The sequence below is a fragment of the Peromyscus eremicus genome, chromosome X, assembly GCF_949786415.1.
Source record: "Peromyscus eremicus chromosome X, PerEre_H2_v1, whole genome shotgun sequence".
NCBI classification, from domain to species: Eukaryota; Metazoa; Chordata; class Mammalia; order Rodentia; family Cricetidae; genus Peromyscus; species Peromyscus eremicus.
The window spans coordinates 95827969-95853521 of record NC_081439.1 but is presented as its reverse complement, the minus strand read 5'-3'; the positions used below and the strand labels follow the sequence as shown (position 1 = coordinate 95853521).

Sequence of the window (25553 nt, the reverse complement as noted above, 5' to 3'; positions counted from 1 at the left end):
ATTTAAACCATGGTGGTCTGATAGACTACAGGAGGTTATTCTAACTTTTTTGTATCTATTGAGATTTGCTTTGTGACAGAGTATGTGATTGATTTTAGAGAAAGTTCCATGGGGTGCTATGGATAAGGTATATTCTTTATTGTTATGGTGGAATATTCTGTGGATATCTATTAGGTCCATTTGAGTCATAACATCTGTTAGATCCCTTATTTCTCTGTTAAGTTTCAATGTGGCAGATCTGTACAGTATTGAGAGTGGGATGTTGAAGTCTCCTACTACTAATGTGTGGAGTTTGATGTGCGATTTAAGCTTTATTAATGTTTCTTTTACATATGTTGGTGCCCTTGTATTTGGGGCATAAACATTCAGAATTGAGACTTCATCTTGGTGGGTCTTTCTTGTGATGAGTATGTAATGTCCTTCCCAATCTCTTTTGATTGATTTTAGTTTGAAGTCTATGTTGTTAGAATTTAGGATAGCCACACCAGCTTGCTTCTTAAGTCCATTTGATTGGAAAGTCTTTTCCCAGCCTTTTACTCTGAGGTAATGTCTGTCTTTGCAGTTGAAGTGTGTTTGTTTTATGCAGCAGAAGGATGGATCCTGTTTTCGTACCCATTCTGTTAGCCTGTGTCTTTTTATGGGCAAATTGAGTCCATTGATAGTAAGAGATATTAATGACAAGTTATTGTTAATTCCTGTTATTTTTTTGTTGGTGGTGGCATTTGTGTGTATGCATTTTCCTTCTTTGAGATTTGCTGCTATCTATTGCCTGTTTTTTTGTTTGTTTGTTTTTTTGTGGGAGCAGCTAACTTCCTTGGGTTGGAGTTTTTCTTCTAGTACTTTCTATAGGGCTGGATTTGTGGATAGGTATTGTTTAATCTGGTTTTATCATGGAATAATTTTTTTTTCTGTCTATGATCATTGAAAACTTTACTGGGCATAGTATTCTGGGCTGGCATCTGTGATCCCTTAGTGTTTGCAAAAGGTCTGTCTAGGACCTTCTTGCTTTTAGACTCTCCTTTGAGAAGCTGGGTGTAATTCTGATAGGTCTTCCTTCATATGTTACTTGAACTTTTTCCTTTGCAGCTTGTAGATGTAACCTTCATGTTACATAAGAAACACAGAGCCAATTGTAGAGTTAAAAGCCCAAGAGGTCAGAGCAATAGCTAAGAGCTAAAAACCTTAACCTTCACTGCCACTGCTGTCCTCCTTAGCGAGTGCCCTAAGGTAGCTGCTGTATGATTACCAGATAAATTAAGGGTGATTGTGTGAAAACAGGCTTTCTTTCTGTAACCTTAAATTCCAATCCTGAAACAATTTCACTGTTAATTTCTTCTGTCTGAATCTGAATTTCTCTACAATTCATTTTAACAGGTTTAACAGGTTTTTCTAAAGCTTTTATCTTGGCACTCAAATTGACTATCTTTTTAAATAGTAAAATAAGGATAAGGAAAGTAATAATGTGCATAATCCCATCAACATTAATCTTCTCATATAGTTGTTCCATTTGCAGACTGCCTAAAATTTTATCAAACAAAGCCCAATTTTCTACCAATGTACACATAAAACCCATTTTTTTTTAATGTGGAAAAAAATTTCTCTTTTAAATAGTTTTTTTCCTTTAAAATATCTGATATCTTAATTGACTAACCAAGTCTGCATAGAACAGTAGAAATCCGAGGGAATTCCAAAACAGCTACCTAGTGTCCAAGGTGTGAATCCAAAGACACACACAGAGAGAGAGAGAGAGAGAGAGAGAGAGAGAGAGAGAGAGAGAGAGCACAAGAAAGCACAGCCCAGCCACAAGTTCTGGCTAAATGCTTAAATCTAGCCATGTGTTCCCGCTTGAGTCTCTTTAGCTCCAACCAGGTGTGCTGACATTTCAGCCCAAAGCAGCTCTATCTGCAGTTGAGTGTAGCTACTGCAATTAGCAGTAGTTCTGGCAGGCCTTAGTTTTTCATAGCACCGGTGTAGCTACAGTCGGTCAGTCAGCCCTGGGGCCTAGGCCGAGCTTGCCCAAGCTGGGGAGTCGGGTAGTTGGCAGGCCGCCAAGATGCTACAACTGGCTATGTGTAGCTCAGGTGTGAGCGGGGACCCAAAAGGCCACAGGCAAGTGGCTTCTCCATGAATTTGTACCACAAACACTGGGCACCAGATGTAGATGAACAGTCTTATTAAATAAGAAACATAGAGTCAAATGCAGAGTTAAAAGCTTAAGAGGTCAGAGCAGTAGCTGAGAGCTGAGACTTAAAACCACCTTCTTACCCTTCCTGCTGCTACTGTCCTTCCCCTCAGAAAGAGACCTACTTCCTGTGTATCTGTCTTTTTATTGACTTTCTGTTCTGCCTTCTCATTGGTTGTAAACCCAACCACATGACCTCCTCATCACTGCCTGTCTATACAGACCTCCAGGTCTTCTATGGTTGGTATTGAGATTAAAGATATGTGTCTCCATCCTGGCTGTATCCTTGAACACACAGAGATCTGTCTGTCATGTGATCTGGATTAAGGGTGTCTGCCACCACTGCCCGGCTTCTGCTATGGCTTGCTATTAGCTCTGATCCCCAGGCAATTTTGTTTATTAAATACAAATAAAATCACTTTTCAGTACAAATAAAATATCACCATATTTCTCCTTTTCTATTTTAATATAGAGAAAAAAGGACAAAAGTTATAACTAATGTAAGAAAAACTATATACAATGTTATGACATTATGATTTTTTCCTGTTACATAAATTAATTTTAATTCATTTTACATTTGTTCAATATGTTAAATAAATATTTTATAAGCTTGTATTTTAAGATACTTTATATTTTTCACTAGTGAATTTTATTAGAATATTATGATTTTTTGCTATTACATAAATTAATTTTAAATCATTTTACATTTGTTCACTGTTAAATAAATATTTTATGTGTTTATGTTCTTTTCCTTATATGTTTTCAAGGTTTATTTATATTTTATTCAATTTTTAAATTTTTAAAGATGATAATACAATCACATTCTTTCCTTTTCTATTTCCTTCCCTTCTATATCCTCTCTTCCTGGTTACCTTTCAAATTCATGATCTCTTTTCCTTAATTATCACACACACACACACACACACACACACACACACACACACACACACCCATAAATATATAATTACAGCATTCCCAGTCTATTTAGTGTTTCTTGTATATGTATATGATTCAGAGCAACGACTTGATATTCGTAACCAGTTAAAAGGGTCATCCCTGGGGAAGACTAATTCTTTAGCAGTCTGTACTTCTTTGTTTAGGGGTGAACTCTATGAGATTTCCCCCTTTCAAGTGAGCATATTGATTGGTATTGTCTTTATTCAGGTCTTGTTTAGGCAGTCATATTGTTGAAATATCATGCGTGAAGCTTCCCTTTGATTTCTGGTTCCTACAAACTTTCCTCTTCCTCTTAATAATGTTCCCTGAGCCTTAGGCAAAGGATTTGGGATATATATATATATATATATATATATATATATATATATATATGTATCTTGGGGCTAGACACCCCACAATCACTTGTTCTCTGAATTTGAGTGGTTGTGATTTTGTGCAATGGTCTCTCTATTTTGCAAAGAGAAGGTTTTTTTGGTGAGGGGTGAGAGCTACACTTATTTGTAGTAACTGGAATTCACTTAGGAATTGTACTGATTTAGTCAAGTAGTAGTACTGCATTCTCCTCTAGGACGCATGACCTCACTAGCCCCAGCTAATTTCCTAGCTTTCAAGCACCTGGCATGATTTCCCTGCTGTTGAGTGGTCCTTAGTCCAATTAGAGAGCTGTTGGTGGGGTTTCAGCAGCAGTGGTGGAACGTTTGTGTTGGAGAGTTCCAAGGACGAATTTTTAGACAATAACAGATTCTTGAACTGAGCCATGAGTATGGTTGGAAATTGAAAGTGAACAGGAACGGAAGTACACATTTCTGTTCACAGAAGTCCAGTGGCTTCCACGAGATGAGATGTGGTCTGCAGGATGGTGTGACTACAAGCGACTTCCAGGAAATCAAGCGCAGGGATGCTATGACTACAAGCGAATTCCACGAAAACAAGCGCCTCCTTGTTGCCATCCCAGTGATGGCAACCATCGATTAATTAACGTGCCGAAGAGACCGCCTCTGGGAGACAAGAGATCATCTCTGCTAGCCAGACCCGATGAAGGAGGCTACAGTAGATACTACTGTCACGTGGATTACCAAAAAAGTGATGAGGGCCGCTGTTTTTCTCAGAATCCAAGAAGTGGCCCACCCTACAAAAGAGGCCCTTATGGCTACCGATGGTCAAGAGATGAGTATGCCACAAGCCGACAGCCTCAGTACAGGGTCATGAGAAACGGCTTTAGAAGAAGACGTTTGTATTCTCCCCATTATTCAAGACAACGATCTCCCCATAAATGGGGCGCTCCTTTTTTGAGAGAATCACGTGTGGGCGGGAAGGACTCCCTACACAGCAGATTTGGCTCCAGTCTCAGCAGTAGAAGCAGGATGCGCTCCTTCCATCATCTCGACATCGATGTAAAGAGAGAGCCATCCAGTTTTTGAAAACATCAAGAGATACTGTGCCTTCAGGTTCTTCATCCAAGGTGTTAAAAAGCCCCAGCCGGCTGACTGAGAAGGAACAGGCTGATGCTGCAAGCAAGTGGGCTAATGAAAATCCCAAGAAGTCAGAAGAAAATCACTTGGCTGAAATGTCCTAGTTTGAGACGGGATCCAAGGCACCGTTATGTATCAACCAGACAGAAGAACCCGAGTCCAACACAACAGCTGGCACAGAATTGTGTGAAGACAGCCAGCTTAGCAGTCGCTCAAAAGTGATTGCATCAAAAATCACGGAGATTGAGAAGGTTTACCGACAAGTCTGTGAAACTTTCGGGATGGTGGTGGAAAGGCTGGTTGAAAGGGATCGTTCCTTAGAAAAATCTATACAGTTTGCAATGAAGCAGAGTTTGCATGAAATAGGTGAGCAACATGTTGAAGAACTCAAGCATTTCATTATGGAGTATGATAATTCTACTCCAGATTTTGGAGGCCCTTTTTGAGAAGAATTAGGGCTCAGTTCAAACAAATTTTTAAAGCTTCTAGATTTTTCCCTTTGGACTTTTGAAATCCTTACTATTTTGTGATGAAGAGAAATACTTTATGATAACTGACCCCATTGCTAGTATCAAATAAACATCTACAATAGTTTTTGAAGTCTCTTAATTAGAATGTTTTCCCTATGTGTAGAATCGTCTAATCCATCTTAATACATCCCCTCCCTTCCAAAAATGATGTTCAATTAATTTTTTAATGTTTGAAAAGGCAGTTCTGGAGAGAAGCTCTCTGTACTTAACTCATGATCAATAGTCTTCCATGATGTGCTGGTCTCCGGGGTATAATTTGTAGTTAGAGATCATTCCAGGTTGCATCATAGGCATTGTTAGCATTTTGAGTTGAGTTTCACTTGTTGCCTGCTTTTTTTCTGCTTTGCAACTTTCAGTGGTGTCAAAATATGCTGTCTTAAGGAAGTAGAACTTAGCTGTCTTGCAATATTTGCTTTGAGAATAATTCTTCTTTTGTATAGGAAAGAAGCACTTAAAAAATCTCTAAAGGACACATTGAAACAAAACCTTCCTCTCAAGTCATTGAACTTAGTTTGTCCCTTCTATGAAGTGAGGCTCCTAACTGCTCTCTCTGAACAACATTATAGATAAGACCGATAGGAGGGGGTAACTTGAGACAAAGATGCATTTTAATTTGAAATTTCTCAGAAACTCTTCTGGTAGTGATAACAAATTCGACTATACAACAACCTGGAGTTTTGTTTTAGGCCTGTTCTTTATTAAAGAGGGACCTGACAAGGAGCTCATGATTGGGATAAAATGATAGATTTCTTGGTTAGTTTCCGTGATCTTAGTTCTGTAGACTTAGAGAATCTCCCTCTTCACATGTGTTATCATAGAAACAAGGCAGAATAAGGCATCACACCACAGGGAATGTGCTCTAAAAAGGCAGTTCATGAGCTAGGAAACAAGGAGGACCCTTAGAGGGACACATGGATCACCTTGGGAAGGAGAAACAGAGGATATCTACATGAGTCAACTGGGGGTGAGGGGGGCAGTGGGGGAAGGGTTTGGGGATTGAGAACATGGTTAACCTAGGGAACTTGGAGTGGGAGAGTAATGAAAGAGATGTCTGGATAGAGGGTGTCATTATGGGTCTAGGGAAAAACCTGGTGCTAGGGGAATTTCCAGGAATCCACAAGGATGACCCCAGAATAAACTACTAGCAATAGTGGAGAAGGTGCCTGAACTGGCTTAACCTGGTTATCAGATCGATAAATATCCTGTCATCATAGAGCCTTCATCCAGTAACTGATGGAAGCAGGTAAAGAAATCCACAACCAAGAACCAGGCCGAGCTCCAGGAGCCAGTTGAGAGAGGGAATAAGAATGAGGAAAACGGGGTCAGGATCATGATGGGGAAATCTACAGAGACAACTGGACCAAGTTCGTGGAAACTCACGAACTTTAGACCAACAGCTGTGGAGCCCTCATGGGACTATACTACCCTCTGCATGTGGGAGAAACTTGGTCTCTTTGAGGGGCCCCTGGCAGTGGGATCAGGATCTATCCCTGGTGCATGATCTGGCTTTCTGGATCCCATTACGTGTGGTGGGACACCTTGCTCACTCTTGACGCATGGTGGAGGAGCTTGGTCCTGACTCAACTAAACGTACCAGGCTTTCCTGTTCCCCCATGGAAGGACTAACCCTTTTGGAGGAGGGCATGGGTCGTTGGGGGGAAAGGAGGGAGGAATTGGAGGAGCTTTGAGAGGGTGATCTGTAGTTGGTATGTAAATTGAATTAAAAAATTAAAAAATAAAGCCATTTCGTGTACGGAGGATAAGACCTGGTCCCATTGCCAGAGGATGGGATGAGGAGAACTTGCGAGGAAGCAGGAGAAGGGGAGGGAGGGAGAACTGGGGTTGGTAAGTAAAATGAAAAAAAAAGTATATAAAAATTAAAATAAAAAGAAATGTGACGGAAGACAGCAAGGCCAGCAGTGGTCCCCTCACATTGTAAGTGAGTCAGTGAACAAACGAAGAGAAAATTAGGGCATTCCACTCACTTCTTGATCCTTCCCAGCATAGCACTGAGCCAAAATATACAATTTGGGACAATAGATACATTAAAAATCATGGTTTTAATTACAACACAATTTCATTATCTCCTTTTTTTGAGTAAAGGTTTTACAGTCTGGACCTAGCTAGATTGGAAACCATTGTGTACACCAGGCTGGCCTCAAAATCACAGAAATCGCCCTGCCTCTGCCTCCTGCATGCTGGGATTAAACACATGTGCTACCATCCTCAGTATTCTGTTGGTTATGGCCAAGATGTAAGAGTTATGATGCATACTTATAGGCCTAGTTTTTTTCCTTTGGGCCCTCAGCTCACAATTTTAGAAATGACATGGGACATACTATTAATTATGAAAAGCTCAGCCTATAGCTTATGCTTGTCCCACTAGCTCCCATAACTTAACCCATTTATATCAATCTATGTTTTGCCTCATGACTTTTTACCTCTTTTCCGTCTTGCAACTCCTGTTTCCTCTCCATGTGCCCTGGTGTCTATCACATGCCTACATTCATCTCTCTTCCTCACTTTCTGCCCGGAAGTCCTGTCCAACCTCTTTCCACCTAGCTATTGGCCATTCAGCTCTTTATTAAATATATCAGAAGGTGCCTTGACAAAGACACATTTTCACAGTGTACAAAACAATTATTCCACAGTACATACTTAATGATTTTTTGCCAAGCTGGTCTTTGTGTTACTTTGATGTCACAGCTGGTTAGGTGTATTTGTTGTTTCCTTCCCTTGGCTGATTGAACAGCACCCAGTACTGTGAAAACTAGTCCTCAGGGTGCAGACTTTCAGGTCAGTTCCAGCTTGGATCCTTCCAATCCTGTGTCTGAAGCACATGGTATTTTCAGCAAGAGAGACTTACCTCCAACTTTTGTGAGATGGTCAAGGGCAATGTCAATACCCCATATTGTTTTGGGACTCTCAAACTCCCCTTACCAAAAACTCAAAAGGGAGTTTTTCATCCCTGTTACTAGAGATTTTGCTAGACAGTCTATGGCTTTTTGTAGAAACATTGACATCTGAGGTGGGGGAATTGTCATTTAAAGTACAGATGTACACACACACACACACAAACACACACACAAGTAATATTAGATAAATAATCATTTTCTTATTTAGGGTTTCTGTTGCTGTGATGAAGCACCATGACTCAAAATTGAGTTGAGGAAGACAGGGTTTATTTGGCTTACATTCCATATCACTGTTCATCAGTCAGGATAGGAACCTGGAGGCAGGAGCTTATGCAAAGGCCATGAAGGAATACTTCTTACTGGCTTGCTCCCCATGGCTTACTCAGCCTGCTTTTGTATAGAACCCAGAAACACCAGCCCAGAGATTGTACCAACCACAGTTTGCTGGGCCATACCCACCAATCACTAACTAAGAAAATGCCCTACTGGGTTGCCTACAGCACAATCTTATGGAGGCATTTTCTCAGTTGAGGCTCCCTCCACTCAGATGATGCTAGTTTGTGTAAAGTTGACACAAAACTAGCCAGCACAATCACTATGGCTTTTTTCAAGCATCCTTACTGTTATTTCCACCACTTCCCCTCCATCCCCAATTATATTGACCACCTTCTCTCCACTCCAATGAAAACCTCCCCTGTTTTCACTATTTCCCCCCACATCATTTGTGTATTGTTATTCTTCACTCTAGGGCTCCTTTCCATGCCCTCCCCTCTGTGCTACCACTTGACTTTCATAGTTTCTGCACATATGCCAGTTTTCATATTCACATCTGAAGATTTGGAGGTAGGTTTCACAGAAGAATGAGAACATGTGTCATTTGACTTTCTGTGTCTGTGTTAATTCACTTAATAAATATTTTCTAGTTCCAACCCTTTGCCTCTAGATTTCATTTTCTTTACAGATAAATAGTATTCCTAAGTGTATATGTACTGCATTCTCATTACCCATTCATTAGTTGAAAGCTATTTAGGTTATTTCCTTCTCCTAGTCTTTGTGAATAGAGTGGTAATGAACAAGACTGAGCAAGTATCTCGGGTAGGATGTCAAGAACTTTGGACACATGCCAAAGAACTTCATAGCATGCTTATCAGGTATGAGTTTTCCTGCATATGTATACACACTACATGTATATCATGCCCACGGAGATCAGAAGCGGTATCAGTTCTTCTGGAACTGGAGATAAAGAATGTTGTGAGCCTCTAAGTAGGTAATGGTAATTTAAGCTTGGTCCTCTGCAAGAGAAAAATGCTGTTAACCACTGAGACATGAGACATGTCTTTCTCTTTTTTTTCATTTTTCTTTATTAAGAAATTGTCTCCTCACTCTACATACCACCCACAGATCCCACCTTCTTCCTTCTCCAACCCCCAGCCCTCTCTTCCAAGCCACCCAACATCCCCACCTCTCCCAAATCAAGGTCTCCCATGTGGAGTCAGTAGAGCCCAGCACACTAAGCCCGAGCAAGTCCAAGCCCCTTCCCACTGCACCAAGGCTGCACAAGGCATCACACCACAGGCACCAGATTCCCAAAAGCCTGCCCAAATTTTTTTTATGAGGCTACAGTTACCCTGATATCGAAAACACACAAAGATGCAACAAAGTAAGAAGATTACAGACCAATCTCCCTCATGAACATTGATGCAAAAATACTCAATGGAATACTGCCCAACCAAATCCAGGAACACATCAAAAAATTTATATCCACCATGACCAAGTAGGCTTCATCCCAGGGACACAAGAATGGTTGAACATATGAAAATCTCTCAATGTAATACACCATATAAACAAACTGAAAGAAAACAACCGCATGATCATCTCATTAGATGCTGAAAAGGCCTTTGACAAAATCCAACACCCCTTCATGATAAAAGTTTTAGAGAGTTCTGAAATATAAGGAACATACCTAAACATAACAAAGGCAATGTACAGCAAGCCAACAGCTTAATGGAGAGAAACTCAAGAGAACTTCAAGTACTATATTGAATAAATATGGAGAGAGTGAACAGCATTGTCTTGTTCCTGCTTTTAGTAGAATCTCTTTGAACTTTTTGATGTTGGCTCTTTCTGTTTCCTTAGGGCTTATTTGTCTATTCAAATTGTTTATCTGGTCTTGATTTAACTTCGGTATGTGGTACCTGTCTAGAAAAATTGTCTGTTTCCAATTTTGAAGAGTACAGGTGTTAGAAGTATGACCTGATGATTCTCTGGATTTCCTCGTTGTCTGTTGTTATGTCTCCCTTTTCATTTCTGATTTTGTTAATTTGGATGCTCTCTCTCTTTCTGCCTTTTGGCTAGTTTGGATAAGGGCTTGTCTATCTTATTCATTTTCTCAAAGAACCAACTCTTTGTTTCACTGATTCTTTGATTTGTTCTCTTTGTTTGTATTTCATTGACTCCAACTCTCAATTTGATTATTTCCTGGCATCTCTTCCTCCCGGGTGAGTTTGTTTCTTTTTGTTCTAGAGCTTATAGTTGTGCTATTGAGTCACTAGTGTGAGATTTCTCCAATTTCTTTATGTGGGCATCTAGTGCTATGAATTTTCCTCTTAGCACTGCTTTCATAGTGTCCCATAAGTTTGAGTATGTAGTACATTCATTTTCATTGAATTGTAGGAAGTCTTTAATTTCTTTCTTCATTTCTTCCTTTACCCATTGGCGATTCAGTTGAGGATTATTCAGTTCCCATGAGATTGTAGGCCTTCTGTAATTTTTGTTGTTGTTGAAATCTAAATTTAAACCATGGTGGTCTGATAGACTACAGGAGGTTATTCTAACTTTTTTGTATCTATTGAGATTTGCTTTGTGACAGAGTATGTGATTGATTTTAGAGAAAGTTCCATGGGGTGCTATGGATAAGGTATATTCTTTATTGTTATGGTGGAATATTCTGTGGATATCTATTAGGTCCATTTGAGTCATAACATCTGTTAGATCCCTTATTTCTCTGTTAAGTTTCAATGTGGCAGATCTGTACAGTATTGAGAGTGGGATGTTGAAGTCTCCTACTACTAATGTGTGGAGTTTGATGTGCGATTTAAGCTTTATTAATGTTTCTTTTACATATGTTGGTGCCCTTGTATTTGGGGCATAAACATTCAGAATTGAGACTTCATCTTGGTGGGTCTTTCTTGTGATGAGTATGTAATGTCCTTCCCAATCTCTTTTGATTGATTTTAGTTTGAAGTCTATGTTGTTAGAATTTAGGATAGCCACACCAGCTTGCTTCTTAAGTCCATTTGATTGGAAAGTCTTTTCCCAGCCTTTTACTCTGAGGTAATGTCTGTCTTTGCAGTTGAAGTGTGTTTGTTTTATGCAGCAGAAGGATGGATCCTGTTTTCGTACCCATTCTGTTAGCCTGTGTCTTTTTATGGGCAAATTGAGTCCATTGATAGTAAGAGATATTAATGACAAGTTATTGTTAATTCCTGTTATTTTTTTGTTGGTGGTGGCATTTGTGTGTATGCATTTTCCTTCTTTGAGATTTGCTGCTATCTATTGCCTGTTTTTTTGTTTGTTTGTTTTTTTGTGGGAGCAGCTAACTTCCTTGGGTTGGAGTTTTTCTTCTAGTACTTTCTATAGGGCTGGATTTGTGGATAGGTATTGTTTAATCTGGTTTTATCATGGAATAATTTTTTTTTCTGTCTATGATCATTGAAAACTTTACTGGGCATAGTATTCTGGGCTGGCATCTGTGATCCCTTAGTGTTTGCAAAAGGTCTGTCTAGGACCTTCTTGCTTTTAGACTCTCCTTTGAGAAGCTGGGTGTAATTCTGATAGGTCTTCCTTCATATGTTACTTGAACTTTTTCCTTTGCAGCTTGTAGATGTAACCTTCATGTTACATAAGAAACACAGAGCCAATTGTAGAGTTAAAAGCCCAAGAGGTCAGAGCAATAGCTAAGAGCTAAAAACCTTAACCTTCACTGCCACTGCTGTCCTCCTTAGCGAGTGCCCTAAGGTAGCTGCTGTATGATTACCAGATAAATTAAGGGTGATTGTGTGAAAACAGGCTTTCTTTCTGTAACCTTAAATTCCAATCCTGAAACAATTTCACTGTTAATTTCTTCTGTCTGAATCTGAATTTCTCTACAATTCATTTTAACAGGTTTAACAGGTTTTTCTAAAGCTTTTATCTTGGCACTCAAATTGACTATCTTTTTAAATAGTAAAATAAGGATAAGGAAAGTAATAATGTGCATAATCCCATCAACATTAATCTTCTCATATAGTTGTTCCATTTGCAGACTGCCTAAAATTTTATCAAACAAAGCCCAATTTTCTACCAATGTACACATAAAACCCATTTTTTTTTAATGTGGAAAAAAATTTCTCTTTTAAATAGTTTTTTTCCTTTAAAATATCTGATATCTTAATTGACTAACCAAGTCTGCATAGAACAGTAGAAATCCGAGGGAATTCCAAAACAGCTACCTAGTGTCCAAGGTGTGAATCCAAAGACACACACAGAGAGAGAGAGAGAGAGAGAGAGAGAGAGAGAGAGAGAGAGAGAGCACAAGAAAGCACAGCCCAGCCACAAGTTCTGGCTAAATGCTTAAATCTAGCCATGTGTTCCCGCTTGAGTCTCTTTAGCTCCAACCAGGTGTGCTGACATTTCAGCCCAAAGCAGCTCTATCTGCAGTTGAGTGTAGCTACTGCAATTAGCAGTAGTTCTGGCAGGCCTTAGTTTTTCATAGCACCGGTGTAGCTACAGTCGGTCAGTCAGCCCTGGGGCCTAGGCCGAGCTTGCCCAAGCTGGGGAGTCGGGTAGTTGGCAGGCCGCCAAGATGCTACAACTGGCTATGTGTAGCTCAGGTGTGAGCGGGGACCCAAAAGGCCACAGGCAAGTGGCTTCTCCATGAATTTGTACCACAAACACTGGGCACCAGATGTAGATGAACAGTCTTATTAAATAAGAAACATAGAGTCAAATGCAGAGTTAAAAGCTTAAGAGGTCAGAGCAGTAGCTGAGAGCTGAGACTTAAAACCACCTTCTTACCCTTCCTGCTGCTACTGTCCTTCCCCTCAGAAAGAGACCTACTTCCTGTGTATCTGTCTTTTTATTGACTTTCTGTTCTGCCTTCTCATTGGTTGTAAACCCAACCACATGACCTCCTCATCACTGCCTGTCTATACAGACCTCCAGGTCTTCTATGGTTGGTATTGAGATTAAAGATATGTGTCTCCATCCTGGCTGTATCCTTGAACACACAGAGATCTGTCTGTCATGTGATCTGGATTAAGGGTGTCTGCCACCACTGCCCGGCTTCTGCTATGGCTTGCTATTAGCTCTGATCCCCAGGCAATTTTGTTTATTAAATACAAATAAAATCACTTTTCAGTACAAATAAAATATCACCATATTTCTCCTTTTCTATTTTAATATAGAGAAAAAAGGACAAAAGTTATAACTAATGTAAGAAAAACTATATACAATGTTATGACATTATGATTTTTTCCTGTTACATAAATTAATTTTAATTCATTTTACATTTGTTCAATATGTTAAATAAATATTTTATAAGCTTGTATTTTAAGATACTTTATATTTTTCACTAGTGAATTTTATTAGAATATTATGATTTTTTGCTATTACATAAATTAATTTTAAATCATTTTACATTTGTTCACTGTTAAATAAATATTTTATGTGTTTATGTTCTTTTCCTTATATGTTTTCAAGGTTTATTTATATTTTATTCAATTTTTAAATTTTTAAAGATGATAATACAATCACATTCTTTCCTTTTCTATTTCCTTCCCTTCTATATCCTCTCTTCCTGGTTACCTTTCAAATTCATGATCTCTTTTCCTTAATTATCACACACACACACACACACACACACACACACACACACACACACACCCATAAATATATAATTACAGCATTCCCAGTCTATTTAGTGTTTCTTGTATATGTATATGATTCAGAGCAACGACTTGATATTCGTAACCAGTTAAAAGGGTCATCCCTGGGGAAGACTAATTCTTTAGCAGTCTGTACTTCTTTGTTTAGGGGTGAACTCTATGAGATTTCCCCCTTTCAAGTGAGCATATTGATTGGTATTGTCTTTATTCAGGTCTTGTTTAGGCAGTCATATTGTTGAAATATCATGCGTGAAGCTTCCCTTTGATTTCTGGTTCCTACAAACTTTCCTCTTCCTCTTAATAATGTTCCCTGAGCCTTAGGCAAAGGATTTGGGATATATATATATATATATATATATATATATATATATATATATATATGTATCTTGGGGCTAGACACCCCACAATCACTTGTTCTCTGAATTTGAGTGGTTGTGATTTTGTGCAATGGTCTCTCTATTTTGCAAAGAGAAGGTTTTTTTGGTGAGGGGTGAGAGCTACACTTATTTGTAGTAACTGGAATTCACTTAGGAATTGTACTGATTTAGTCAAGTAGTAGTACTGCATTCTCCTCTAGGACGCATGACCTCACTAGCCCCAGCTAATTTCCTAGCTTTCAAGCACCTGGCATGATTTCCCTGCTGTTGAGTGGTCCTTAGTCCAATTAGAGAGCTGTTGGTGGGGTTTCAGCAGCAGTGGTGGAACGTTTGTGTTGGAGAGTTCCAAGGACGAATTTTTAGACAATAACAGATTCTTGAACTGAGCCATGAGTATGGTTGGAAATTGAAAGTGAACAGGAACGGAAGTACACATTTCTGTTCACAGAAGTCCAGTGGCTTCCACGAGATGAGATGTGGTCTGCAGGATGGTGTGACTACAAGCGACTTCCAGGAAATCAAGCGCAGGGATGCTATGACTACAAGCGAATTCCACGAAAACAAGCGCCTCCTTGTTGCCATCCCAGTGATGGCAACCATCGATTAATTAACGTGCCGAAGAGACCGCCTCTGGGAGACAAGAGATCATCTCTGCTAGCCAGACCCGATGAAGGAGGCTACAGTAGATACTACTGTCACGTGGATTACCAAAAAAGTGATGAGGGCCGCTGTTTTTCTCAGAATCCAAGAAGTGGCCCACCCTACAAAAGAGGCCCTTATGGCTACCGATGGTCAAGAGATGAGTATGCCACAAGCCGACAGCCTCAGTACAGGGTCATGAGAAACGGCTTTAGAAGAAGACGTTTGTATTCTCCCCATTATTCAAGACAACGATCTCCCCATAAATGGGGCGCTCCTTTTTTGAGAGAATCACGTGTGGGCGGGAAGGACTCCCTACACAGCAGATTTGGCTCCAGTCTCAGCAGTAGAAGCAGGATGCGCTCCTTCCATCATCTCGACATCGATGTAAAGAGAGAGCCATCCAGTTTTTGAAAACATCAAGAGATACTGTGCCTTCAGGTTCTTCATCCAAGGTGTTAAAAAGCCCCAGCCGGCTGACTGAGAAGGAACAGGCTGATGCTGCAAGCAAGTGGGCTAATGAAAATCCCAAGAAGTCAGAAGAAAATCACTTGGCTGAAATGTCCTAGTTTGAGACGGGATCCAAGGCACCGTTATGTATCAACCAGACAGAAGAACCCGAGTCCAACACAACAGCTGGCACAGAATTGTGTGAAGACAGCCAGCTTAGCAGTCGCTCAAAAGTGATTGCATCAAAAATCACGGAGATTGAGAAGGTTTACCGACAAGTCTGTGAAACTTTCGGGATGGTGGTGGAAAGGCTGGTTGAAAGGGATCGTTCCTTAGAAAAATCTATACAGTTTGCAATGAAGCAGAGTTTGCATGAAATAGGTGAGCAACATGTTGAAGAACTCAAGCATTTCATTATGGAGTATGATAATTCTACTCCAGATTTTGGAGGCCCTTTTTGAGAAGAATTAGGGCTCAGTTCAAACAAATTTTTAAAGCTTCTAGATTTTTCCCTTTGGACTTTTGAAATCCTTACTATTTTGTGATGAAGAGAAATACTTTATGATAACTGACCCCATTGCTAGTATCAAATAAACATCTACAATAGTTTTTGAAGTCTCTTAATTAGAATGTTTTCCCTATGTGTAGAATCGTCTAATCCATCTTAATACATCCCCTCCCTTCCAAAAATGATGTTCAATTAATTTTTTAATGTTTGAAAAGGCAGTTCTGGAGAGAAGCTCTCTGTACTTAACTCATGATCAATAGTCTTCCATGATGTGCTGGTCTCCGGGGTATAATTTGTAGTTAGAGATCATTCCAGGTTGCATCATAGGCATTGTTAGCATTTTGAGTTGAGTTTCACTTGTTGCCTGCTTTTTTTCTGCTTTGCAACTTTCAGTGGTGTCAAAATATGCTGTCTTAAGGAAGTAGAACTTAGCTGTCTTGCAATATTTGCTTTGAGAATAATTCTTCTTTTGTATAGGAAAGAAGCACTTAAAAAATCTCTAAAGGACACATTGAAACAAAACCTTCCTCTCAAGTCATTGAACTTAGTTTGTCCCTTCTATGAAGTGAGGCTCCTAACTGCTCTCTCTGAACAACATTATAGATAAGACCGATAGGAGGGGGTAACTTGAGACAAAGATGCATTTTAATTTGAAATTTCTCAGAAACTCTTCTGGTAGTGATAACAAATTCGACTATACAACAACCTGGAGTTTTGTTTTAGGCCTGTTCTTTATTAAAGAGGGACCTGACAAGGAGCTCATGATTGGGATAAAATGATAGATTTCTTGGTTAGTTTCCGTGATCTTAGTTCTGTAGACTTAGAGAATCTCCCTCTTCACATGTGTTATCATAGAAACAAGGCAGAATAAGGCATCACACCACAGGGAATGTGCTCTAAAAAGGCAGTTCATGAGCTAGGAAACAAGGAGGACCCTTAGAGGGACACATGGATCACCTTGGGAAGGAGAAACAGAGGATATCTACATGAGTCAACTGGGGGTGAGGGGGGCAGTGGGGGAAGGGTTTGGGGATTGAGAACATGGTTAACCTAGGGAACTTGGAGTGGGAGAGTAATGAAAGAGATGTCTGGATAGAGGGTGTCATTATGGGTCTAGGGAAAAACCTGGTGCTAGGGGAATTTCCAGGAATCCACAAGGATGACCCCAGAATAAACTACTAGCAATAGTGGAGAAGGTGCCTGAACTGGCTTAACCTGGTTATCAGATCGATAAATATCCTGTCATCATAGAGCCTTCATCCAGTAACTGATGGAAGCAGGTAAAGAAATCCACAACCAAGAACCAGGCCGAGCTCCAGGAGCCAGTTGAGAGAGGGAATAAGAATGAGGAAGACGGGGTCAGGATCATGATGGGGAAATCTACAGAGACAACTGGACCAAGTTCGTGGAAACTCACGAACTTTAGACCAACAGCTGTGGAGCCCTCATGGGACTATACTACCCTCTGCATGTGGGAGAAACTTGGTCTCTTTGAGGGGCCCCTGGCAGTGGGATCAGGATCTATCCCTGGTGCATGATCTGGCTTTCTGGATCCCATTACGTGTGGTGGGACACCTTGCTCACTCTTGACGCATGGTGGAGGAGCTTGGTCCTGACTCAACTAAACGTACCAGGCTTTCCTGTTCCCCCATGGAAGGACTAACCCTTTTGGAGGAGGGCATGGGTCGTTGGGGGGAAAGGAGGGAGGAATTGGAGGAGCTTTGAGAGGGTGATCTGTAGTTGGTATGTAAATTGAATTAAAAAATTAAAAAATAAAGCCATTTCGTGTACGGAGGATAAGACCTGGTCCCATTGCCAGAGGATGGGATGAGGAGAACTTGCGAGGAAGCAGGAGAAGGGGAGGGAGGGAGAACTGGGGTTGGTAAGTAAAATGAAAAAAAAAGTATATAAAAATTAAAATAAAAAGAAATGTGACGGAAGACAGCAAGGCCAGCAGTGGTCCCCTCACATTGTAAGTGAGTCAGTGAACAAACGAAGAGAAAATTAGGGCATTCCACTCACTTCTTGATCCTTCCCAGCATAGCACTGAGCCAAAATATACAATTTGGGACAATAGATACATTAAAAATCATGGTTTTAATTACAACACAATTTCATTATCTCCTTTTTTTGAGTAAAGGTTTTACAGTCTGGACCTAGCTAGATTGGAAACCATTGTGTACACCAGGCTGGCCTCAAAATCACAGAAATCGCCCTGCCTCTGCCTCCTGCATGCTGGGATTAAACACATGTGCTACCATCCTCAGTATTCTGTTGGTTATGGCCAAGATGTAAGAGTTATGATGCATACTTATAGGCCTAGTTTTTTTCCTTTGGGCCCTCAGCTCACAATTTTAGAAATGACATGGGACATACTATTAATTATGAAAAGCTCAGCCTATAGCTTATGCTTGTCCCACTAGCTCCCATAACTTAACCCATTTATATCAATCTATGTTTTGCCTCATGACTTTTTACCTCTTTTCCGTCTTGCAACTCCTGTTTCCTCTCCATGTGCCCTGGTGTCTATCACATGCCTACATTCATCTCTCTTCCTCACTTTCTGCCCGGAAGTCCTGTCCAACCTCTTTCCACCTAGCTATTGGCCATTCAGCTCTTTATTAAATATATCAGAAGGTGCCTTGACAAAGACACATTTTCACAGTGTACAAAACAATTATTCCACAGTACATACTTAATGATTTTTTGCCAAGCTGGTCTTTGTGTTACTTTGATGTCACAGCTGGTTAGGTGTATTTGTTGTTTCCTTCCCTTGGCTGATTGAACAGCACCCAGTACTGTGAAAACTAGTCCTCAGGGTGCAGACTTTCAGGTCAGTTCCAGCTTGGATCCTTCCAATCCTGTGTCTGAAGCACATGGTATTTTCAGCAAGAGAGACTTACCTCCAACTTTTGTGAGATGGTCAAGGGCAATGTCAATACCCCATATTGTTTTGGGACTCTCAAACTCCCCTTACCAAAAACTCAAAAGGGAGTTTTTCATCCCTGTTACTAGAGATTTTGCTAGACAGTCTATGGCTTTTTGTAGAAACATTGACATCTGAGGTGGGGGAATTGTCATTTAAAGTACAGATGTACACACACACACACACAAACACACACACAAGTAATATTAGATAAATAATCATTGTCTTATTTAGGGTTTCTGTTGCTGTGATGAAGCACCATGACTCAAAAATGAATTGAGGAGGAAAGGGTTTATTTGGCTTACATTCCATATCACTGTTCATCAGTCAGGACAGGAACCTGGAGGCAGGAGCTGATGCAAAGGCCATGAAGGAATACTTCTTACTAGCTTGCTCCCCATGGCTTACTCAGCCTGCTTTCGTATAGAACCCAGAACCACCAGACCAGAGTTTGTACCCCCCACAGTTTGCTGGGCCATACCCACCAATCACTAACTGAGAAAATGCCCTACAGGCTTGCCTACGGCCCAATCTTTTGGAGGCATTTTCTCAGTTGAGGCTCCCTCCACTCAGATGATGCTAGTTTGTGTAAAGTTGACACAAAACTAGCCAGCACAATTGCTGTGGCTTTTTTCAAGCAACCTTACTGTTATTTCCACCTCTTCCCCTCCATCCCCATTTGTATTGACTACCTTCTCTCCACTCCAATGAAAATCTCCCCTGTTTTCACTATTTCCCCTCACATCATTTGTATATTGTTATTCGTCATTCTAGGGCTCCTTCCCATGCCCTCCCCTCTGTGCTACCACTTGACTTTCATAGTTTCTGAATTTACTCAGGTTTAATATTCACATCTGAAGATTTGGAGTTAGGAATCACAGAAGAATGGGAACATGTGCCATTTGACTTTCTGTGTCTGGGTTAATTCACTTAATACAATATTTTCTAGTTCCATCCCTTTGCCTCTAGATTTCATTTTCTTTACAGATAAATAGTATTCCTAAGTGTATATGTACTGTATTCTCATTACCTCTTCATTAGTTGAAAGCTATTTAGGTTATTTCTCTTTCCTAGTCTATGTGAATAGAGTGGTAATGAACAAGACTGAGCAAATATCTGGGGTAGGATGTCAAGAACTTTGGACACATGCCAAAGAACTTCATAGCTTGCTTATAAGGTATGAGTTTTCCTGCATATATATATGCACACTACATGTACGTCATGCCCACGGAGATCAGAAGAGGTGTCAGTTCTTCTGGAACTGGAGATAAAGAATGTTGTGAGCCTCTAAGTAGGTTATGGGAATTGAAGCTTGGTCCTCTGCAAGAGAAAAATGCTGTTAACCACTGAGACATGAACTTTTTCTTTCTCTTTTTTCATTTTTCTTTATTAAGAAATTGTCTACTCACTCTACATACCACCCACAGATCCCGCCAACTTCCTTCTCCAACCACCAGCCCTCTCTTCCAAGCCACCCAACATCCCCACCTCTCCCAAATCAACGTCTCCCATGTGGAGTCAGTAGAGCCCAGCACACTAAGCCTGAGCAAGTCCAAGCCCCTTCAAACTGCACCAAGGCTGCACAAGGCATCACACCACAGGCACCAGATTCCCAAAAGCCTGCCCAAATTTTTTTATGAGGCTACAGTTACCCTGATATCGAAAACACACAAAGATGCAACAAAGTAAGAAAATTACAGACCAATCTCCCTCATGAACATTGATGCAAAAATACTCAATGGAATACTGGCCAACCGAATTCAGGAACACATCAAAAAATTTATCCACCATGACCAAGTAGGCTTCATCCCAGGGATGCAAGGATGGTTGAACATATGAAAGTCTGTCAATGTAATACACCATATAAACAAACTGAAAGAAAACAACCGCATGATCATCTCATTAAATGCTGAGAAGGCCTTTGACAAAATCCAACACCCCTTTTTGATAAAAGTTTTAGAGAGTTCAGAAATACAAGGAACATACCTAAACATAATAAAGGCAATTTACAGCAAGCCAACAGCTTGATGGAGAGAAACTCAAAAGAACTTCAAGTACTATATTGAATAAATATGGAGAGAGTGAACAGCATTGTCTTGTTACTGCTTTTAGTAGAATCTCTTTGAACTTTTTGATGTTGGCTGTTTTCTTGCTGTAAATTATAAATTTATAGTAAATGTAGTATGTTCAACCATCCTTGCATGTCTTGGATGAAGCCTACTTGATTATGGTGGATACTTTTTTTTTATGTGTTCTTGGGTTTGGTTTGCCAATATTTTATTGAGTATTTTTGCATCAATGTTAATGAGGGAGATTGGTCTGTAATTCTCTTTCTTCGTTGAATGTTTGTTTGGCTTGGGAATCAGAGTAACTGTAGCCTCATAAAAGGAATTTGGTAATGTCCCTTCTGTTTCTATTGTGTGGAATAATCTGCAGAGTGTTGGTATTAACTCTTCTTTAAAAATCTGGTAGAATTCTGTGTTGAAACCATCTTGTCCTGGGATTTTTTTGGTTGGAAGACTTTTAATGTCTGTTTCTATTTCCCTAGGGGTTATTGGTCTATTCAAATTGTTTATCTGGTCTTGATTTAACTTTGGTATGTGGTACTTGTCTAGAAAAACTGTCTGTTTCCAATTTTGAAGAGTACAGGTGTTAGAAGTATGACCTGATGATTCTCTGGATTTCCTCGTTGTCTGTTGTTATGTCTCCCTTTTCATTTCTGATTTTGTTAATTTGGATGCTCTCTCTCTCTCTGCCTTTTGGTTAGTTTGGATAAGGGCTTGTCTATCTTATTCATTTTCCCAAAGAACCAACTCTTTGTTTCATTGATTCTTTGGTTTGTTCTCTTTGTTTGTATTTCATTGACTCCAACTCTCAATTTGATTATTTCCTGGCATCTCTTCCTCCTGGGTGAGTTTGTTTCTTTTTGTTCTAGAGCTTATAGGTGTGCTAGAGGTAAGTAACAGCCTGTATTCAGACTAAGAGCTTTAGAGCACCTTTGTCCTGCAGCGGCCTGCTCATATGGTGTGACCAGGCAATCCAGGATCCATAAGGCAAGTCAGTGTCCTGTGAAAATATGTAAGCATATCTTCTTCCTGATACTATGAAAAAATCCGGACCTTTCCAATTACTAGGGAGAAAGTCCTAGAGACTTAGCTGTACCTTTGTGGAGAAATGACTGAGGAAAGAACTCATATAGTCTTCAGAATGTATTGATTACAAACAGAGCATGAGAAGTAATACACAGATAGCTTGAACATAAAATCAGGTTATAATTCAAAAGTCTAGAGTTATTTTAAACAGTAAAATATTTTCTCTGTAGAAAATAGTAAAAATGATAACATTTCCCCATAAACCCATTTAAGCCAATTAATAGCTGAATTATATGTATAAATATTGATTAGATTCTGGGATACAGAAGAAACCTATCTTCATCTGTTCAGAGAGCTATGTTTTATTTAAGTTGTGTAAGTGAGATTCCTATTCATCTTCCCCTTCACTACTTGATTTATGGCAGACATTTTTCTATAGGCTAATCCATAATCTAAAAAGATTTTAGCCTCCCCTCCTGAAAGTATGGCCAGCATTTTCTTTCATCAGCATGATACAGTACAAATTCTCATCCTAATAGTGAAATGTTTCACTAAACCTTGCCCAGTCATTGGGCAAAACCAAAACTTATTATAAGCCACAGTCATCCTAGGGTTCCCCCTGCTAGGCAGCCTCCCTGGATCTGTGGGTTGCAGATGATTTAAGATATGGGGAGATGAATATTTAAGATCTCCATTTTGGAATAAGGATATTTTGCTTTTTAAAGTATGATGAGATCCTTCCATCATATCTTGACCTGGCAGGTAATAAGGAATGCCTGTAGTGGGAGATATGAAAAGTTGAACACCAGTTCTTAAGAGCTTTTGAAGTATATGTAAGGCCGTTGTCCATTTATGAGCACTAGGCATTCCTAAAATTGAAAAGCAGTGATACAAATGTTGTATTACAGCCGGGCGGTGGTGGCACACGCCTTTAATCCCAGCACTCGGGAGGCAGAGCCAAGCGGATCTCTGTGAGTTTGAGGCCAGCCTGGACTACCAAGTGAGTTCCAGGAAAGGCGCAAAGCTACACAGAGAAACCCTGTCTCGAAAAACCAAAAAAAAAAAAAAAAAAAAACAAATGTTGTATTACTTCTCATTTCATAGCCATTAAATCATAAGGACATCAGCCTCCTGGGTAAGCTCCCATAGGGAGAGAATTTGTAGTTCTTGGACAGACATATGAAAAAGTGCCAGTATATCCTGTAGAGTTATCTTCCAATCTGTGTGCTCATGAATTTCATAGTTAAATATAATATAATATCACCTGTGCAATAAATGTATTGTAATATATGTACATAAATATATATACATATATATGTATACACACATGTATATATATATTATTGGGTTGGGTGACTTTGAGGAAACTATAATTGACAGTTCTGATTGTTAATCTGTACACATAATGAGGAACTCTGCCTAATAAAATGAATTCTGGATAAACAATTTGTATCTCCTGCACTGTATGTCAGCTTTGGCCTCCATTGTGGCAGGGAGAGATGGCAAGTGAAAAATAAAATGCTGACAATCTTTAGGGTGAGGAGGTATGGTAAAGGAGCAATCTTGTAAGTCTATAACAATTACTATTTTGATTTCTAGGGATGGCCGTGGGAGATGGCAAGTCAGGCGGTGAGATTACCCTTGGGTTCAATAAATTTTATTTAATTTCTTAAGGTCTTTTTTTTTTTTTTTTTTTTGGTTTTTCAAGACAGGGTTTCTCTGTGTAGCTTTGCGCCTTTCCTAGAACTCACTTTGGAGACCAGGCTGGCCTTGAACTCACAGAGTGCCGCCTGCCTCTGCCTCCCGAGTGCTGGGATTAAAAATGTGAGCCACCACTGCCTGGCTTCTTAAGGTCTTATAACAGTCTATAAGCCTGATTTTTTAAAAAATAACTAATATTTGGGTGATTTAAGGGCATTGTTATTTAAATGAGGGCAGCTGTAACCATGCAGTTTAGAAGGTTTCCAGATTAAGTTAGCACTTAGATTCCAGTGAGTTGTAGCAAAAAGAAAAAAAAAAGCTGTTTGTAGGACAGGATGGGGAAATCCAGTAGGATGAAAAGGGTCCCATGAGCAGGCAAAAGAGTCAGAGACACTCTCCCTCACACTCACACTGTTAGGAGTACAACAAAAACCCCAAGCTAAACACCTACAGCATGTATGCAGAGAACCTAGCACAGACCCATGCAGGCTCTGTGATTGCTGCTTCCATCTCTGTAAACTCCTGTGAGTCCTGCTCATTTGATCCAGTGGGCCTTGCTCTCCTGGTGTTCTTGACCCCATTGGTTCCTACAGTCCTTCCTCCCCTCTTCTGTGGGGTTTGCTGAGCTCCCCCTAATGTTTGTCATTGGACCTCTTTATCTGTTCCTATCAGCTGCTGGAAAATGCCTCTCTGATGATGACTGGGCAAGGCATCGATCTATGAGTATAACAGAATATCACTAGGAATCATTCCATTGACTTTATTTTAGACCAATAGTGTTTGGTTCTATGCTAGGTCTCTGAACCATCCAGCTTAGAGATCCTGGCCATCTAGGAAGTGTCTGGCATGGCCTCCCTCCTGTGTCTTGGGCCTCCAGTTAGACACTCCCACTGGATCTCTTTTCATTCTTCTGCATGCAGATATCCAGTATGACCAGCACCACTTGTTGAAGATGTTTTCTTTTTCCAGTGTATATTTCTGGCTTATTTATTGAAAAGCAGGTGTCCACAGGTATATGGATTTATGTTTGGGTTTTCAATTCAATTCCATAGACTAACATGTCTGATTTTATGCTTATACCATGTGGTTTTTATTCCTATGGCTCTGTAGTACAGCTTAAAATCAGGGATGGTGATAGCCCTGGAAGTTCTTTTATGCTATCAGGATTTTTAGCTAGTCTGGCTTTTCTGTTCTCATACGAAATTGATTATTGTCCTTTCAAGGTCTGTAAATTATGGTGTTGGAATTTTTTTTTATGAGACAGGGTTTCTCTGTGTAGTTTTGGTGCCTGTTCTGCATCTTAATCTGTAGACCAGGCTGACCTCGAACTCACAGAGATATGCCTGGCTCTGCCTTCCAAATGTTGGGATTAAAGGCATGTGCCACCACCACCCGGCTTGGTGTTGGAATTTTGATGGGGATTGCATTGAACCTGTAGATTGCTTTTGGTGGGATGGCCATTTTTACTGCCTTAATTCTACCAATTCATGACCATGGGAGATCTTCCCATCCTCTGATACCTTGCTCAATTTCTTTCTTTAAAGGCTTGATATTTTTATCGTACTAGTCTTTCACTTGCTTGGTTAGTATCACTCCAATATGTTTTACATTGTTTGTGGCTATTGTGAAGCTTGTTGTTTCCTTGATTTCTTTCTCAATCAGTTTGTCAGCTGTAAATAGGAGGGCTACTAATTATTTTTCATTAATTTTGTATTATACACATTGCTGAAGGTGATTATCAGCTGTGGGAGTTCCCTGGTAGAATTTTTGGGTTGCTTGAGTATACTATCATATCATCTAGAAATAATACTTTGACTTCTGCATTTCCTATTTGTATCCCCTTCATCTCCTTTAGCTGTTTTATTGCTATAACAAGAACT

At 39.9% G+C, this 25553-nt stretch overlaps 2 pseudogenes; both read left to right on the top strand.

Moving 5' to 3' along the window:
• The first annotated feature begins 3981 nt into the window (after positions 1 to 3981).
• Positions 3982 to 5057, top strand: LOC131900158 (periphilin-1-like; annotated as a pseudogene).
• A 9774-nt stretch (positions 5058 to 14831) lies between these two features.
• LOC131900157 (periphilin-1-like) lies at positions 14832 to 15907 on the top strand (annotated as a pseudogene).
• The last annotated feature ends 9646 nt before the right edge of the window (positions 15908 to 25553 follow it).